Here is a 7,602-nt window from a genome sequence, read left to right on the forward strand (position 1 = left end):
CCATCTGGGAGATGGAGTGGGTAGCTGTATTTTTTAAAAATATAGTTTTATTGATTTCAGAGAGGAAGGGAGAGGGAGAGAGAGATTGAAGCATCAATGATGAGAAAGACTCATTGATTGGCTGCCTCCTGCACACCTCCTACTGGGGACTGAGCCTGCAACCCAGGCATGTGCTCTTGACCAGAATGGAACCGGGGACCCTTCAGTCTGCAGGCCAATGCTCTATCCACTGAGCCAAACCAGCCAGGGTTGGGTAGCTGTATTTTTAAACAAGCTCTCCTTCAGATTTTTATGAATGATCCAGGATAAGGAACTGGTTCGGGGAAAGATCTTGGCACTTGAAGGAAGCCAGCTGGACTTGGAATTCTATCTTCACCACTTCCTGGCTGTATGATCCCAGTTGACTTTTCATTTTCGTGGGCTTCAGTTTTTTCATCTATACAATGAATTATTAATAATCCCTAACAAGTATTGAGTGCTTACCAGATGCCAGCCACTGTTCTAAGCACTGTATGTGTATTAACTCATTGAATTCTCTTGACAAATGATGAGGTGGGTGCTATTGTTATCTCCAATTTAGAGATGGGGACACAGACTTACTGGGATTCACACCCAGGCCATCTGGCTTCCCTGGCTTTCTCCACCTGCCACTCCTCTGTCGCCATCGCGAGGCAGTTCAAGGATGAAAGGAGAGCATGGGAATGAAGGCTTTGCGCAGGCAGGCTGGACAGCTAGTACACAGTGATTCTTCTTCCATGGGCTTCAGTGGGAAATTGCCTTTCCGTCTTATAAAATATGCAGAAATTAATCTAAACAAACAAAAAAGCCAGCCACGATCATGATAGATGAAGCCCAAAAGGTAGGATCCAGAAAAATCCAGCATTATCCAAAGAAGAAGACACCCCTATGGCTCCCTGCCTTGGGTATTTTGGCCCATTGGTAGGTAGGAGGCTTTAGACAGATGTGTCAGGCTTCATCTAAGTGTCAATCCATCAAATCCCTTGGCTCTGACTTTGTACTGAACAAAGAACCTTCTGGTATTGATTTCCTTTCCCAAAAGTATCCTTCCTGAAAGAGATTGTGCTAACCAGCCAACCTCAGGATTCCTGTCTGTGGGGTGGCTTCACTTCTCAGTGTAAATTAATAAATTGCTTTTCAGGTTTATCAATCAGTCTCCTATGAGTTTGTTTAGTGCAGGTCTTTTCCCTCACACCTAATCACAACAACTAAGCTCTCACAGGGAGGCTGGGGAGGAAACACTATCAGGGTAGTATAAGTGAGATGTCCAAAGAATGGTATGAAAAGGTATGCTGTGAGGCTGAAACCAAGGATCCTTATAACTTTGATTAAATTTATCTTTAAATCCTAGCTCTAGAAACCACATCTCTCTATATACCCTTCAGAGACCTAGCCTTTCCCCCAATAATCAGCAAGCTTCAAGGCGGCAGAAGACAGCAGCCCGGACCTGCCTAATGATTACATAGTCTGGACCTCTGCAGGCTAAAGATTACATTTTGCCCTAAGGTATGTTTCAGCCCCTGAGCCCTAAGGTGGAATGTTCCCCTGGCTACTTTCCCATGAAGCCAGACAAAGGGATGCTGGAGCAGCCCTTAGAACTGTCCTCAAGACCTGAGGAAATGCTTCATCACCCTTTCCTCACATCTGACAATCAGGTCCCAGCAAGACTGGAATCCCTAACCCTTATCATTCTGTAATTTTACCTTTATAAACCTGTAACCTACATGCTGTAGGGGAGTTTGGGCCTTTCAGCATTGGATTCCCATTCTCCTGGGTGGCACCATTCATAACAAAATAGCCGATTTCTCCACTGCAATTCTTGGTGTTGGCTCTGCTAGCACCAGATGGACAAACTCTTTCTGTTCGATAACAAGACCAAGGAGGACAGAGAGAGGATTTCTGATCGGGGAAATTTGGGGGGTGGGGGAGCATCAAGGAAGGCTTCCTAGAGGAATCTACTTACCTGGGTTGGAAGTCTATCTCTTCCCACTTACCAGCTGTGTGACTTGGCAAATTACTCTCTCTCTGGGCCTCTGAGTCTTCACCTTTAAAGTGGGCATAATGCATAGAGCGTCGGCCTGCGGACACAAGGGTCCTGGGTTTGATTCTGGTCACGGGCGTATTCCTCCTCACCTTGGGTCCTGGTCAGGGTGCATGCAAAAGGCATCCAATCGATGCATTTCTCTCACATTGATATTTCTCTTTGTCTTACCCTCTCTCTTCCACTCTCTCTAAAAATCAATGGAAGAATACCCTCAGGTGAGAATTAAAAAACAACAATAACAAGATAAAAACAAATAAAGTGGACATAATGTTAGCAGCTACCTTACTGGGGTGGCCATAGGGTGAAGTGATTCTCTTAGCACAGTGCTTGACTTACAAGCTACACTCAGTAAATGGTGGCCATCCTGTTGTCATTATTAACACCCGAATGATGTTTTCATTGAGGGGAATTCTAGGAGAAGGAGACACATTCAAGGCAAGTTTGTCTCAAAGGTAGTGAACGCCGAGTCGGTTTGCTTTAAGACTCAGAGGGCAGAAAGCTCTTTGCAGCCGAAGGCTCCTTCCTTGAGTGTGGTCACAGCCCGTCTGTGGTTTTGCAGCCCATGAGCAGAGTTGCCATACAATCTATAAGAATCCATCAGCCTCGAGAACTTCCGCGGTTTCTGAGTCACTGTCAGGCCATTTCAGCTTCGAAGCAGAAACGCCCAGGGCCGACTCACCATCTGAATAGGGAGGAGAGATGGCTGCACCCCACAGCAGACCCCTGCTCCTCTTCAGTCTCTGCACGGAGTCCCAGTGTCACAGCCAGTCCCAAAGGGAAAGATGCTCAAGAGGGTCCAGTGAGGGCGTTCCAGACCCACATCTCTGCTTCTCTGCCCAGTGTCCTGTCTACACATCCTGATGGGGCCTTTTCTAGTGTGTCCAGAAACTTGATCTGGCAGATGCAGGGAGGAAGGGTAGAGAGGGACAGGAAGGCATGTGAGAGGGGTGCTGCGGTTTCAGCCATATGTGTGCTCTCCTGGCAGGTGGAGTGGTTTCCCTTCTCCCCAATTTCCCCCTCCTTCCAGTTAGTCCCTGACAGCCCCCCCCGCCACCCCCCTCTTCTGTACCCTGGAAACTGTTCCCTTGGCCTTTCCCCATAGCAAAAGGGGAGTGTCCCATTGGCCCCAGCTATTTCCTGTTCCTTTTATCTTGGGGTGGTTCATAAACCCTGTTGTTTTCACTCAGGAATCCTGTCTCCTCCTCTTGGACCCATTTCCTCTTTTCATGAGAGTGCATGTGGGTGGGGGTGGGTGGTTAGAAAAGTCAGGCCGGGAGACACAGCCCTATGGCTGAATGAGAGGCAGTGTTCCTCTCTTGTCTTAACCAATGACACCTCTGAAAGGGGTACCCACTCTCATTCCTGTTACTAATAATTGCTGCCCATATTAACCCAATTCGGAGGTCATGCTCTGTCCAGTGCCTGGGGTGGGGGGCTCAGGGCGGCTGGTGGGGTACTGGTTAAGAATATCCCAGCTCTGCCACTGACTACCTCTGTGATCTTGGGGGAATTGCTTAATTCATTAATTAATTGCATTATCTCAGGTGGCCCAGATAATGGATGCTAACAACGACACCTGCCCCCACAGGATTGTCGTGAGAGGTCGTGAGAGTCAGCACAAAGCATTTAGAATGGTGCCTGATGGGTGGTCAGCGCTCAGTGAATATGAGGTCCTACTAATAGGTGTTACTTCCTCTCAGGGGTAGGTGTGCCTTGGCGTTGACAGCATTTCTCAGCCTGATCCTTAGCTTTGGAGGTTCAGAAGCTGTCAGTGCACCCAGGGTACTCTGTTCTGGCAAAGTCTATGTGAGAAGTCAAGTTACCAATAGACAGTTTCTTGGTGAACATGGACATAGAGCTGGGTGGAGGGCAACGAGCAGCAGGGGGCTCATATGGCCTCATTTCTATCACAGGAACTGGCCCGGAAGTTCCCTGTGGCTGGTCCGGGAGCCCTGCTCCCCTGCACGCACGCATGCAGAGGGGGGCTGATCTGATTGCAAACATCTGCTGACTCCAACATCCTCCAGGGCTGAGCTGGTTGACTTGACTGGCTAGAGCAACCCCCAGTAGCTTTTGCAGGGGTCCTCAAACTTTTTAAACAGGGGGCCAGTTCACTGTCCCTCAGACCATTGGAGGGCCGGACTATAGTTTAAAAAAACAAAACTATGAACAAATTCCTATGCGCACTGAGGGCCCAGGACGAGTCGGCTGCTAAGCAGGACAGGCAGCGGCACCTGGCGGGCAGGATAAATGTCCTCGGTGGGCTGCATATGGCCCGCGGGCCATAGTTTGAGGACGCCTGCTTTAAGGCGTTCTTTCGGATTCACCTTTGATTAGAGAAAAGTCTCCCCAGAGCAAGGAGGCCTCATCTTCAGTCAGGGCTACGTAGAGACTCCCAGGCTTGTCAGAACTGCTGAGCACAGCGGGAGACACCTTGAAGGGCCAGCTGTCAGATTCCCTCCCCCTCTATCCTCTCCAGCTCTTGAAGAGACTTCCTTCCCACAGCTCACAGTACACGCACAGGCCCCTCTCTGGACAAGCCTACTGAGTGGGGAGGGCACCCTGGTTACACTGATGTTTGCTTGGGTGTTGCCTAGAGCTCAGTTCCCTGGGGTGTGACTCCTGATGCAGATGGCTGCACTCACGCAGCATGCAGTGATATTTCCCTTCCTTTATTTCTTTTTTAGGTTGGGGCACTTCGCAGTCCTCAAATATGACTTCATGATTTCCTTTGTTTTCCAGTAATTAATACTTTTTGTTAACAACAAAAGCAGCATGTATCAATTAGCTAGTATACTAATTGGGCGATTTTCTTGCATTATCTTTAATCCATACAACAACCCAATTCCACTTTTATAGGTGAGGAGACAGAAGCTCAAAGGGATCCATAAAAACCAGTAACTTGGCCCAAAATCTGTGGGTGTTTTTTTAGTTTTTTTGGCATTGCTTCAAGATGATGCATATTTTCTCCTGAGTTGGAATGAAAAAAATTTGAATTTACCTTTTGTCTTCTGAAAACAAACTCTTGAAACCACTTTGAAGACCAAAGCTGGAAAACCCAGATATTTTGATTTGCACAAGCCTGGATTTTGCAAGGACAAAAAGTTTATGTTTTGTTTCATTTGTCTTTTTGCTTGGCATATCTGAAATCCAAGGCCTTTATCAAAAGAGAACCGTGGAAATCAACGGCAGAATGGCGATGGTTTGAAAGCAGGTAATGTCCGGGTGAGAGATGATGTTTGAAGAAGTCAGTGGCCAAGGATGGGCAGGAGAGATATTCAGGGGTAGAATCAATAGACGTGATTAAGTGATATGGGCTGCTGTCCAAGTGCCTTCACGTAGGCCGTCACTCCAGCCTCAAGTGTGGCCATTCCCCTGGCCATGTCTGCTCTAGCTGGTTCCTGAATGTTCTTGCTCTGTCCAGGCTCCATGCTTCTGCAGGTGCTGTGCCAGCTTCTGCCTGGACGAGCATTCCATCACTCCAGAAATCTTGGGGTTCTTTGTCTATCTCCCTAGCTAGAGAACGAGCTCCTGGAAGGAAGGTGCTGAATCTCTTCTCTCGGAATCCCAGCCTCTGGCACAAAGCCTCTGGCATGAAGCCTCAGGCACCACGCATGTTTGTTGAGAGGATCAATACATTAAAAAAGGATGCAGGGTGAAGAGGAAAGGAAGTAAAGGGAGAAAGAATGAAGACATCTGGGGTGCCATCAGATCTTATTATAATCACTCCTCTCTCTGATGTTACATTGTTAATCCTCATCCGAGTGAGGCATGAGAGTGATCCGATGAGCAGGTGCCTCTGCTAGCTGCTGGAACTCGAACCAGAACGAACGGGAATGGTTCATCCTGTCATTCTGTCCCAACAGTTTCCATGAGACTGTCGCAGCAATAGGGGCAGTGCCTTCTGCAGACATTGATGTGGGTGTGAGCCAGGACACTGAGAACCAAGAGAGAGGTAACAAGATGAGGTGGACAGAGCCCTGATGGCCTGTCCTGAGTCCTGAGCTCCAGTCCTGGAGGCCCAGACAGCCGGTGAGCTGGGCCTTTCTGACAGGCTCCTGCCAATTGACATTCTAAAATCTGTTTGCTTTGACTTCTTCTGTTCCTTCCTTGCTACGTCCACACTCACTGATCCCCCAGGTCCTCAGGAGACCAAATTGTAAGTCAGAGCAGGAGATAGGGCTTGAATTAATTTCAGTGTCTTTGTGTCTTGCAGTAATAGAAAATCTTAAGTCCTGTCTGTCTAGGCTAGTGGTCGGCAAACTCATTAGTCAACAGAACAGCAAACCGCGGCTCACGAGCCGCATGTAGCTTGCGAGCCGCAGTTTGCTGACCAGTGGTCCAGGCTATATTTTCGCATGTGTTTTACCCCCGCTCCATCAGTTAATTGTTGTTTTTTAAAATATATTCCATCAATTAATTCTGAAGGAAAAGATTGATAGAGAGAGCATCAGACATGGTTTTCTCTAGTGTCCAAATAGTCTAGGTTAAGTCCCTGCAGCAACAAACTGCAGCAAAAACTATTTCTCTTGTGAAATGACTGTAATTAAGCACTACAGCTCTCATCTCCCAGTGGGGCAGGCTACGAGCTTGCTCAGGGCTGTGTAACTATGACACCCTGGGGAACAGGACCATGGCTGCCCCCACTCCATGCGGTCAGTGGCTTGGGTGGTTGCATTTTCTTTATCCTTTGTGTTTTGGTAGCGATCTGGAAAGTACCCCCTGGTTCTTCTGGCCTTCTGCTGTCCTAACCTCTCATTTCTTCCTCCTTAAAAAGAAGAGTGGGCTTGGAATAGCTTGAGTCCCTGGGACCCCGGAGGCAGGGATCCAGGAGGCCCGGCATGAGGGTCTACCTACTGCACTGAATGAGCAAGAAGCTCCCCCCTGCCCCCCCTTCAGCTTTGAGGAGGAGGAAATGGCCAGGAAGCTGGCAGCTCACTTACTCTGGGCCAGAATGATAGCAGCGCAGCTGGTTCGGCTGGCTATCTCATGCTGATCACAGGCTCCAATGGGCAATTATACATGTCTTTGATTAATAAAAAATGGGGTGATAATGAATACTTAATCAACGCAGTCTGGCCGGGAGGCTCCTTCAGAACCTGAGCTGGGGGTGAGGCAGGAGGTAATCAAAAGGGTCCGGGGAGGTGAAGAGGTAGGGCACCTCCGGGGGGGGGGGGGGGCGGGGGTGTTCTGCAAAGCTGTCTGGTCCTGGTCCTTGGGCCTCTGATGGATTCTGTGCTGGCAGATCTGCTGTGCTTGGGATTTGCTGGCCACCCTGGGAGCATGTGCTTAGGAGAGAGTTAAGCTGGTGGGCAAATGGGGAAAAGAGTGTTCTGTGCCCTCCCACCAGGTCAAAGAAAAGCACAAGGCATAGGGTGTGTGTGTGTGTGTGTATGTGTGTGTGTGTGTGTGTGTCTGCAGGCGGCTGTGTGTCCTCTGTGTGTGTCCTGTGAGGTTGGTCGGGTTGGTTCTGTGGGTCTGCTGTGCTTGCTGTGTTATTAGAGCTAACTTGGTTGGGAGGGAGGAGAGGCCAGGGAACT

Source organism: Plecotus auritus (genome assembly GCF_963455305.1).
Source record: "Plecotus auritus genome assembly, chromosome: 9".
NCBI classification, from domain to species: domain Eukaryota; kingdom Metazoa; phylum Chordata; class Mammalia; order Chiroptera; family Vespertilionidae; genus Plecotus; species Plecotus auritus.